The 12460-nt window shown below is 39.2% G+C and overlaps 1 protein-coding gene across 11 annotated transcripts in view; it reads right to left on the bottom strand.

The window, feature by feature from the left end:
- Positions 1-12460, bottom strand: part of LOC134416523 (interferon-induced very large GTPase 1-like) — a 63957-nt gene that overhangs the window by 46371 nt on the left and 5126 nt on the right. Inside the window, exon 3 of one of the 11 annotated variants that reach the window (XR_010027293.1) lies at positions 11814-11998. The exons of the other annotated variants lie outside the window; for them this stretch is intronic. The gene's annotated coding sequence lies outside the window, so the exon portion shown is untranslated. Of the gene's footprint in view, positions 1-11813; positions 11999-12460 lie in introns of those variants that run through there. 11 annotated transcript variants of the gene reach the window in all.

Raw genomic sequence — 12460 nt, 5'->3', positions numbered from 1 at the left:
AACCTGTGTAAATATCACTGTTTGCTGAATGTTATTACCATTGTCCGTGTATAGCTGTATAATGGATGTATATAATGTAATGTATATAATAATGTATCATGTATGTACTTGTAGGGTTAGAATTTATATTAGTTTTAGCAGTAAGCAGACAATATGGGGATAAGGGGTGGAATGTCCTGGGTGGACTACATGATGCTTTTATCCCCAATTGTCTCATTCTGTTAATGTTGAATGATAAGTTTTGTACCTTTAAGAGCGTGGAGAGTATTATTAATAATTGGTTAGCTGAGAAAGGCCATGCTGACATAATGCCGCTGGTTAAGCTGAAAGAGGGAAGTCAGCAGTCAGTAAGCTGAAGGGAGAAGTCAGCAGTCAGTGACCATTGACAGGCAAGGACAGAATGCCCTTGCCGCAACATGAGGATAGGGAAGAGAGATTCTTCCTGAGAATATGTAGAAAGTATCAAAAGTATAACCATAAGAATGCAGAAGTAAGCGTAGTTGCTGATATGTAACTAACCAATCCTGAGCTCAACTTTTGCAATATGTATGAAGCTCATTATGAACTGTATTTAACCTGCTGTACTGATCAATAAAATGAGGCCTGTGATGATCTAATTGATGTCCTGGTCTCCTTCCGTTGACATAAGAGTGTTCCAGAGAGTGAAGGGTGGGGAGAGAAGATGTGCGCAGTTTGTTTTCAGACACTGCACTCACTCCTCCACATTTCTGCTCCTGACTGCGTTGTCTGCGGATGGACAGACAGCGGGACGGAGCTCTTCTTTTGCTTTTTAGTTAGTGTTAGCTAGCTGAAGCAAAGAAGTTCCTTGGACTGTTTTTTTCATTTTTCTTTGGACCTCTTGAAACTGCTCTGGACTGAACACCCAGGAGAGCACCGGCAGCTGCAACTGTGGCCTACCTGGCCAGGCCTGGCCTGCGACAATTCCAGCACCGGAGGGATTGATCAGAGACTGAGTGAACTGAGCTTCAGCCCGGGGTTTTCTCAGTTTGTCATCTCTTTTAGAGTGGCAAGGGGTCTCATTGTTTGATGTTGTTTTGGTTTTATTGTTTAATAAACAGTTTTTTTCCACCTTTCTCCAAGGAAGTATTTTTTCCTCCCGGACCAGTTTGGGGGCGGAGGGGCCAATTGGATCTGCTTTTCCCACCGGAGCTCCTTTGGAGGATTTTCCCCCAGATTTGCTCTAAACCTGGACAAATGCAAGATGAGAATCCTTAAAGCACCAAGGACTGTCTCTGGAACCGGAACTTCATCTGCAGTGCCTCTGTCTGGTCGAGACTAAAGGTGATTATCCCTCAGTGGAGAGGGAACTTTAGGCAGAGAAGGGTATTTTGTCTTGGGGAACCTAAAAGCCACATTGTGTAGTTGGCTGTGGAATATACCCTAACCTTTGGGACAGTCTCCTGGACCCTTATTTTTAGTAAGATGTTTTCACGTTTTGAGAGGGTGAAGTTAGAGGTTGCTCTGTGGACTGGAAAAATGAGTGCTAGGTTATTTATGTGATATGGAGGGGCTTGAGAGCTGGCCTGCAAGAAAAGCTGAGTTAATAGAAGAAATAACAATTGATGATTTTTGGGTGTATCCATAGCAAAGAAGAAGACAACACCGTCAGCATGGAAACAGATTAGAAAAGATACATGAAAATTTTTGTAAGCTACACTACGTGCATAAGTAGACGTGTATGCATGGCTTTTTAAATTTCTGTAAAAATTTGCCAATTATATTGACATTAATTGCTTTGCACCAATGAATATAATCAGTTATTGTGATGTAGTTAATAACTTAAGATCATGCTTTGTTAAGAGTATATTAGCTGGAGAACATGCAGAATAAAAAATTTTTTTCTTCTTGGACCCTGATCATGTGTGTATGTCACGTCCAACCTAACTGTGACCTTTGGTGACCCCGATGTGATGGAACTGCTGGGCGCAGGGCAGTGAGGTCGGAACCCAGCGAGCTGAGAGCAGAGGGGTGCAGCTGCCAGTCCAGACCTGATTCTGACACTTGGAAAAAAGGTGAGCCACTAGGAACAATAGGAAAATTTAACAGATTGTTTTATCTACATGGAAATCTTTGTTTAAAATAAAAAGAGTTTAAACAATGGACTACACTCAGAGTAGTATTTTAATTTGGGCAAAGTCTCAAAATTTTAAGACTGATGTAACTACTGCTTTTAGTGTTGGAGCTTAGAAAGAAGTTGGAGAAACACTCTTGGAAATAATTCAGAATGGGGATAAAGCAACTGCAGATCTATCTCCTACTTGGAGTTTGCTTTATAACATCTTAAAGAAGTGGAAAGTGGAGCAAGATAAAAAAGACTTGGAAGAAGTAGAAGGAGAATCAGAGGAGGAACTTGAAGTTGCTGAGGAGCAGCAGAGGGGAGAAGCTCAGCCTGAGAGTTCTGCTGTTTTTTTTTTTTTTTTTGCAGAGACTGTTGCTAAGTCTGGTGCTACAGGGAATGAGCAAAAAGTTGATAAGGCTTCTTAGTGCTCGTCTTCAAAAGGCTTTAAATCCACGTACCCTTCTGCTACACAGCAATTAGCTGAACTTAATGTTAAATCTAACTCTGAGTCTTCAGCACAGCAACTGGCTAAGATGACCTTCAAAAAGAAACAAATTGAGCCATCCCCTCCTTTGCTCGCTCCTAATTATGAACTGCACCAACAAATGAAACTATTAACTCTTTCTCCTCCTTTGTCTTCTGATTCTGATAGTGACGAAGAAAAAACTAGAGATTAAAAAGTCTGAATAAATATATACTTCTCTTTGCTGTAAAACTGGTAATAGAGATAAGCTTGGTAAAACTGGTAATACAAATAAGCTTAGTGTTTCAAAAACTCTGCCTTCTGATCATATTATTGTAACTTGTTGTTACAATTATTGTATTATTGTTCATCAGTCTTCGGTGTTTGGAATGTGTTAAAAGGAAAGCAGTTGAGACAGGAGACTGAAATTTAGTAAAAAAATAAGCCCACCAAAAGGCTCAGATGCTGTTGATATTCATGTTGATAATGCATTGTAAAATAGCTTTTCCTGTGTTTAAAGCAATTCCTAATCAAGACAAAATGATAACAATGAGGTTTTTGCATAGAAAATTGTGCAAGACCTTCAGTCTAAAGTAGCTAAATTTGGTATTAATTCTACTAAAGTAATGCAATTAATTTGTATTAATAATACAGATTTGCTGTCTCCTTATGATATTGTTCATTTGTCTACAGTTTGTTTCAACCAGTACAATATAGAGTATTTCAAAACAATTGAAAGCAATTAGCTGAGCAAACAGCTTTAAATAATATGCAACTACCTCAGCAAAACCCTCATCGTGCTGTAAGAGTTGGTATTTTGCTTAGTCAAGGGCCTTCTTCTAATTCAGATTTATAAGCACTGTGAAATCCTCTAGTTTTAACACAAGCTTAACAATTAAGTATGAGTGCTATAACTAAAAGAATGGAAATAGCAGCTCCAAAAGCAAAATATGTCACTATAGGACAAAGTCTTAAAGAGCCTTTTCTGCAATTTGTTGAAAAATTGCTGCAGCAATTAAAAAAACAAGTAGAGGTGAAAATTTAAGGCAAATTCTATATAAGCAGTTGGCAAGAGATAACGCAAATGAAGATTGCCAAAAAATTATTGAAGCGCTGCCAGGACATCCCTCTGTCCCTAAGATGGCCACAGCCTATTCAAAAGTTGGCAGAGTTCAACCTAAAATGACTGCATTAGCAGCAGATCTAAGGCCTCCACCAAAATATTTTTCCTGAAGAGAACAAAGTCATTTACGATCACAGTATCCTAAAAATGTTGAACAAAAAGTGAAGTCTAAAATGAATCTTATAATCTTATAATCAATGTAGTAAAAATAAGCACTTTGCTAAATGATGTAAATCAAAATACCATGCAAATGAACAATTGTTACAAAAAATCAAGAAAAAAAACCGCAAAGGGGCACATATGGACACAAATACCTCAGCAACCACAAGCCCTCCCAGCATTGCAAAGTTATCCATTTCTGAACAATGCTTAGAGGCAACAATTAGCTCAGCAAGAATTGATATACCCACCACCAACATGATAACTGTTAATACTCATGATGTTGTTAAAGTACCTTTGCAAACATAGAGACCTATTGGTAAAAGTCTCAGAGCTCTTTTAATTAGAAGATCAAGTGCTACTTTAACAGGACTTAATACACATATTGGAGTAATTGATGCTAATTACATAGGACAAATTTGTGCTATGATTTCAACTAATTATCCACCAGTTACTATACCTAAAGGAACTTGTCTTGCTCAAATTGTTCCTTTTTTAAATTGTGTTCCCAAACCAGAAAATCAACTACATTCCACTAGAAGCTTCAAATCTACTAGGACGCCCCAAGTTTGCTAAGCACAACAAGTGAAAGCTCAGCGACCTACATTAATGTGCACCTTGACTTCTGAAAATGCAAGACCTCAAATTGAATGGTCTGCTGGACACGAAAGCTGCTATTACAATTGTGTCTTTACACTCGTGGCTACCACAGTGGCCGGTGCAAACAAGTGACACTGGGGTTGTTAAGCTAAAAGGCACCACAGTCAGTAGAAGTTCACTTAACAATATTTTGATCACAAATCCTGAAAAGCAAAAAGCAACTTTAAAGCCATCTATTACTTCTACTCTTTCAAATATATGGAATCAGGATTGTCTTAGTCAATGGGAAGTGAACATTACCACGGATTTTTAACAGAGTTCACTGTGTTACAGAGTGTTCAGCAACCCACTCTTGCTTTAACCTAGTTGTCCACTGTGTGAGTCAATCAGTAGCCTCTGACTGGTGAAAAATTAATTTCTCTGCAAACTTTGGTTCAAGAACAATTAATTGTAAGTCATATTGAAGCTTCATGCAATCCATGGAACATTCCTGTGTTTGTTACAAAAAAAAAATCTGATAAGTGGAGATTTGTACATGATTTGAGACAAAATAATACTGTAATGGCTACCATGAAAGCTTTACAGCCTGGTTTACCATCCTCTACTATGATTCCCATTAACTAGAAAATTATTGTGATGAATTTAAAAGATTGTTTTTTCACAATTCTCTTAGCTGTACAAGACAAAGAAAAATTTGCATTTACAGTGCCCACAATTAAACATTGTGAACCAACACAAAGGTATGAATGGAAATTTCTTTCCCAAAGAATGAAAAATTCTCCAACTATCTGTCATTAGTTTGTAACACAAACATTGTCTCCAGTAAGAGAGAAATTTCCTAATTGCTATTGTTTTCATTACATAGATGATATTTTGTTAGCAGCCAAAAAACAAGAGCAGTTAACTGATTTGCAATCTTTTGCTATAACTTCTTTAAAAAGTTATTGCCTGTGTTTAACTCCAAAGAAAATTCAAACTGTTAAACCTTGGAAATATTTGGGTCTCATTATGTCTCAAAAACAAATGAAACCTGAAAAAATTCAATTACAAAACAAAGTTAAAAATTTGACTGATATGCAAAAATTAATAAAATTAATTAATTAAATAAAACCTTATTTAAGATTACTAATTCACAATTACAGCCTCTTTTTGAAATGTTTAAGAAATCAGACAATCCTACTGATGTCCATGTGCTAACCCCAGAAGCTCTTTCTGTTCTTGAAAAGGTTGAGAAAGCTCTGTGTAAGAAATTTATTTCTCGCATTGATCTGACACAAGTAATGCAGGTGTTCATTCTGATTGACAAGATAATTCCTTGTGAAATTCTTGTGCAATGAAATTATCAGTAGAAATATCCTTTACATATTTTAAAATGATTGTTTATACCTTCCAAACCTGTGAAAACTGCTCCTAGTCTTTTTGAATTGATTGCTGAAATTATTATTAAGGCTCAGAAATTATGTGTCAAGCTGAAATCCTAAAAAAATTGTTTTGCCTGTGCAGAATTAGTATGTTAAGTGGTATCTTTCCAACAATTATCAGTTGCAAGCAGCTATGGCTGTTTTCACAAGACAGGTGTCTTATCATTTACCAAGTCATCCCTTGTTAAAATATTTTCCAAAAGTACCTGTTAGTCAAAAGCAATGAAGCATGAAAAGTCCTGTGGATAGACCAACTGTTTTTACAGATGGTCCTAGGAAAACAAAAAAAGCTGTAGTAACTTAGAAAGTTAATAGTAATTAGCAACATGTAATCAAATTTCAGACAAGATCACCTCAAACTGTTGAATTGCAAGCCATGACAACAGCTTTTCAGTTGTTCCCTCAAGCTGTAAACATTGTCACATATTCTGCTTTTGTAACAAATTTGACCAAAAAGTTAGATAAGGTTGTTTTATCTGAAGTTAATCATTGTCATTTATTTGAGGTGTTGCTGGAATTGTAGAATACAATCCAGAAATGCACTAAACTATATTTTGTAGTACACATTCACAGTCACACATCTTTACCAAGATTTTTCACTGAAAAGAACACTGTAGCTAATGCTCTTGTTGCCAATACTGCTTTAACATTTCCTAATCGTAAACAACAAGCAATTTTGTTTCATCAATTTTATCATCAAGGAGCTCAAAGTCTGCAGTTGCAATTTGGCCTTAGTAACAATAATGCTCATTCAATTATCACTGCATGCCATGATTGTGAAAGTTCACATGTTCCTGTGTATTATAGAACAAATCCCAGAAAGTTGCAAGCTTTGCAACTCTAGCAGACAAACATTACTGAAATTGCAGATTTTGGGAGATTGAAACATGTACGTGTTTCGATTGATACCTTTTCTCATGCTATTGTAGAAACTGCACATACAAGTGAAAAAGCTATAAATATTATTTGTGACTTCAAAAGTCTTTTTCTGTTTTAGGGGTGCCTCAATAAATTAAGACTAATAATAGATCTGGTTATGCTTCTCAAAAAACAAAGTTTGTTTTTTTTTTTTTTTGCTGCTTAAGATGTTGTACATAGTACAAGTATTCCTAATTCTTCCACTAAACAAGCTATTGTGGAATGTGCCCATGGCACATTGAAGCATCAGCTTGAAAAACAAAAAAAGAGAATGCAAAGAAAGCCCTCCAAGCACAATTAAACAAAGCAGTTTATGTGCTGAATTTTTATCCTACAAAGAAACAACTTCTTCCTTTGTTTTCTCATTTTTCCTCATTAATTTCAAAAAGATCTAAGTTGCAAAAGCCTGTTCAAGTGCAAATGAGAAATCTAATTAGTGGTCAATGAAGCAGTCCTGTAAATTTAATAACCTAGAAGAAGAGATATGCTTATGTCTCTACAAAAAATGGACCACATTAAATATCTACTCCTTGTGCTAAACCTTATCTGGAACGCACCAGAGGGAACAGTGTTGCGGTGTGTCTTAAGCTTCCGGGTCCCTTCCCCAGGTGTGCCTATATCTCTCTCCCTTCCCCCTTGCCCCCATGCTGAGGGAGTCCTGTCAATCAGGCCTAACATTCCAGCAAGGCGTTGTGTGGTTGGTCAAGTTCAAAGGATGCCCCTCAGGCCCAGGGGTCATTGGCCTTTCTGGGTGTCATCTTCCCCTGGGACCCTGCCCCTCTCACCTGGTTGGTGGCTCACCTGTACCTCCCCTCCCCCTGTCCCTGAGCTTAAAAGGTGATCAGACCATGCGGGGGTTCTGTTGGAGCAGCTCCTCACGTTCAGACCTCTGTAACCATGGAATAAACCTCTGGACATTAAACCCTCCAGCAGAATCCTCTCCTTTTTCTCTTCACCATTGTCTGAAATCTTCCTCCTGAGGTAAACGGGGTTCCTAACAAGCCTGGACTTGTTCAGTGCCCAGCTGCAATCACCAGCAAGCCAAGGTATCTCTGGGGTGATACACCGCACTTGCTGCCTTTGGCCCAGCAGCAAGGGTCAGACTGGCCCAGGCACAATATAACTGGTAATATTGGGATTCCTATTCCAATAGAACAGAATGGAAGATTCCACTACAACTGAAAAAGGAATGTGTGAGTAACACTGGCTGAGGATACACATCAAGACATGCTGTGCCTGTCAGTTTCCAGTCCTAAAAATCCATTCTCTACGTGGTCTTGTAAGTGTACCTCTTAATAACTAGGTATATCCTTTACAAGCTTTTAATTGTAAACCAATAAATCCTGTACACAATATAAATTTCTAAGATAGTATCTATGTACACTTGCCTCAAGTTTCCATTGAGCCACAAGAGCTAGAATTACTAAGATCATTGCAAATAGATGCTTGTGCAATGTTTAGTTACAAAGGAAAAGACAAGACAACAGAAAGGCAGTCTCAGGATGTAAATACAACACTAGACATTCATAGAAATTCAAGTTTGTGGTGTAACTATACCTCACATCATGTATCATGTGCCTTTGATGTATCTTTGCAACTATCAAAAAGTGTGTTTTTAATCTGTAGTGATTGTGCTTGAGTTGGTATTCCAAGAAAGATAAGAAAAAGTCCCTGCAGTTTGGAGCAGTTAACTCTATTGACACCCAACATAGCAATAATGCATCAAAAAACAAGAAGCAACGATCGCTTCAGCATAAATTTGCTTCTCAATACCAGGATTAAGGGGCTTTGTGAAGACCTGCTTCTATTACTTCTGCTTCAATTTTTGCACCTGGGGTAGCTTCAGCTTATGCTCTATCTTCCTTAAATAAGCTTAGTTGTTGGCTTGCTAAGCAAAGCAATGACACATCTGTGGCTTTAAGTAGATTACTGCTAGGTGTAAACCACATTAGACATGCAACATTGCAAAACAAAGCAACTGTATATTTCTTATTGTTACCTCATGGTCATGGATGCCAAAATTTTAAAAGTATGTGTTGCATGAATTTATCAAATCACAGTAAATCAATCTACAAAACTATTGCAAACTTGAAAGAGAGTCAATCACTTCAAAGTAAATGACAAATGCAGATAGTTGAATAGTTTTTTCAAAAGCTAAGGCATCACTAGGTGGCTTAAGGCCTTGTTGAAGACTGGATGGTTAATTTTGTTGGAATTGTAATTATTGCTCTGTGTCTCTCTTGTCTGCCTGGATTTTTGCATCAGGCCCTGCAAAAATCCTTGTAAGCTGTGTTTGTCACTCAAATACAAAAAGGGGGAAGTATGGAGGGGATTGACAGCTGGCCTGCAAGAAAAGCTGAGTTAATAGAAGAAATAACAATTGATGATTTCTGAGTGTATCCATAGCAAAGAAGAAGACAAGGCCGTCAGCATGGAAACAGATTAGAAAAGATACATGAAAATTTTTGTAAGCTACACTACATGCATAAGTAGATGTGTATGCATGCCTTTTTAAATTTCTGTAAAACTTTTGCCAATTATATTGACATTAATTGCTTTGCACCAATGAATATAGTCAGTTCTTGTGATGTAGTTAATGACTTAAGATCATGCTTTGTTAAGAGTATACAAGCTGGAGAACATGCAGAATAAAAAACTTTTTTCTTCTTGGTCCCTGACCATGTGTGTATGTCATGTCTGACCTAACGGTGACAAACAACAAAGGTTCATCTGTGAAAGTTATTAAGTCATAGCTCAAGACATTTGTTTGGACACAGAGCAAAATATCTGTCACTTTGAAATTCATCCTAACAAGACTTCTGAAACAGTCCTGATATACATAGGCAATGGGTGTGCATGCTTTAGAACTGCTTGTGACATTGTATTTGTAGCAAACATAGTAGTGGATACTAAAAATCATTCAAATTTTTATGCTTGTAACTTTACCGAAATTGCAGGATGTGATTTTTTTTATGAAGCTCCAGTTACCTCTCACTACCTTTTACAATCCAACTACACACTGATTCCCAAACTAATGCCTACTCTTGTGGGAACCCAGGAAATTCCTCTGGCTGCCCTGGAGGATGCAAGACCCTGTCAGGGGGCTTGGAGACCTTGGCACAGAGCCCAGGACCCCTGTGCCTTTGATGTAGCCCTTGGAAAAAAAAATTACCAACCTTGTCGTGGTTTGAGAGGAAGTGAATTTTTTGGGATGCTGTGGTCTAACCAATGGGTGCTCAGATTTGAATATTGGCACCTGGTGTGGCCACTGGGGACATGGATACGCCTCTGAGAACACAGGGGTTAAAAGAAGAGAACTCCCAGGAAAACTTTCTCTTGGGTTCTGGTGGGGAAACAGGTCAGACCTCCCCTGCCCAGCTGCTGCCGGCTGGGTAGGGGAGGGGAAGCCATGCAGCTGGGTGAGGTAGTCCTGGGCCTTGGACAGAGATAGGAGGTGAAGAGGCCCTTGAGGACAGAAGGGTGGAGGAGCACTGAGAGGCATCGGGCAGCCACCCCCCATACGCCCTGCCACTCTCCCCCCAGGAGAGAGAGAGAGAGAGAGAGAGAGAGAGAGAGAGAGAGAGAGAGAGAGAGAGAGAGAGAGCTGGTGTCTGTGCCTGTGCCACCTTGAAATTTGATAGCAGCTGGCTGAGAAGGAGAAGGACGGTGAGCAGGTGCCTGACAGGGCAACATGGGAGTTCTGGACAAGCAGAGACTGAGATTTTAACCCTTTTCTTGCATAATGGAAACCTTACAAATGCTAATCCTCCTGGAGCTGAATGAGAAGAGATAAGAGATGAGAGAAGAGGAAATGGGCCACGAGAGAAGTGGAGAAGAATCTTAGGTGGGAGGAGATGATGGAGTGGCTTTGGCTGGACCTTTCTTGTATAGCCATGGATGGAACCAATTTTTTTTCCTGTGACACAGAGACTGCATTTAGGGTGAGTCAATGACTTGGAGCCAAGGGAGTGCAGTGATGTTAGGTGAGAGAGTGCATGAACAGAGACAACAGTTGAGGAGGGTGGTTGGTGCCCTTGATCTTCAGTGGAAGAGAAGATCTCTGTTTTTGAGACCCCTCGGCCCCAGGGGGTGAAATTTGGGGGGGCAGGTGTCCCGAAAGTGAGAGCCTGTGCTCTTTTTTGGAACTGGACCCTTAAAAGGAAAACCCTAGAAGTAGCCCTGGTCCATGTGCAGTGATGAGAGCACTGGACATGGAAGGAAGATGTCATGATGGCAATGATCACTGGGCGATGCCATGAGTGACAGGAAACACAAGAGGTCTCAACTTTGTTTCCAGGGGAAGCCTATGGTGCAAGAGAGACTCCTCACCCCTTGATGAACTGAGAATGGATTATCTAAAGGGTGGTGATGGACTGAGGGTTGGTGATCTGAGGGATGGATGTATTGGAAATTTGGTGGGGGGGGGAGGAGGAACTGTTTTTGGAAGGTTTTCATTCTTTCTGTGTGTTTCTTTTTACATATAGTTGTAAGTTAATAAAGTTTTCTCTTCTTTATTCCTAAGTTGGAGCCTGCTCTATTGCAGTGACTTGATGAGGGCTCCTCAGGGTGAGAGAGAAGACAAGAATCTTGCTTCATGATCAGAAGGCTGGATTTATTAATTTATGATATATAATACATTATGACTATACTAAAAAGAATAGAGAGAAAAGTTGCAGAAGCTGCTAAGCTAAGAATAGAATAGAAATCTAAAAACAAGAGAGCTCTCTGAGAATCTGTCCCTGAGCTTGGTCCTGTGATTGGCCCTTAATTGTAAACATGGAACATGAGCCAATCACAGGTGCACCTATTGCATTTCACATCAGCAGATAATAATTGTTTACACTTTTCTTCTGAGGCCTCAGCTTCCCAGAAGAGGAAAAATCCCAAAGAGAGGATTTTATGAAAAAATGTCTGTGACAATGCTTTTCTATATTTCTGGTTACATCTCACAGCAGACACCAGGGAGAATGTATTTTCATGGGGGTACTGACATTGCGCCATCATCAAACCATGAAAAACCTTTATATGAAGAAGTACAAGCCATGAAAGTTTAAACGAAATGGTAGTGAATTTATTACAAGGTGGAAAAATAGATTTTGTGGGGTTTTTAGAATGGGAGTTCAGGGGGCAAGATGGAGGAATCTCGGCATGTCCAACCTTTCTCTTTCTTCTTCTTGGCCGCCATCTTCTGCCGTGATGTTGGCACTTTTAGATTGGTTTAGAGTAGGAGCTCACTGTCTAACAGAGGTGATAGGTATTGGAAAGTAATTCTAAATAGTGTATAGGTAGTTTTTAGTATAAAAAGATAACACCACCCCGGAGGTGGGCAGAGTGCCTCAGACTGTCCTGCTAAGTAGACCACAGCAGGACAGGAGAAAGAATTTTATAGATTAGAAACAATAAACAACCTTCAGACTGAGAACTGAAGAGCTCTGACTCCTTCTTCGAGCACTGGGCTGGGAAAAGAGACTTTCTAACCTATCTTGGTGTCACTCTGACCAGCAGAGATACTCCCATTGGGATGAGCCTCACTTTGGTAAAGCAATTGTTGCTCCATAAGGACTTAATCAAAATTTTGGAAAAGATCAAGAAAAACAGACAGAAGACCCTGGTAACTGTTCATCATAATGTGAGACAAATACACCGTGCCATGGAAAGAGTAAGGAAAGATGTCAAGCACAGGTGGTGGGATGCCC

Source organism: Melospiza melodia, chromosome 3, assembly GCF_035770615.1.
Source record: "Melospiza melodia melodia isolate bMelMel2 chromosome 3, bMelMel2.pri, whole genome shotgun sequence".
Lineage (NCBI taxonomy): Eukaryota > Metazoa > Chordata > Aves > Passeriformes > Passerellidae > Melospiza > Melospiza melodia.
The sequence above is the reverse complement of the archived record's forward strand: the minus strand, read 5'-3'. Positions and strand labels throughout refer to the sequence as shown.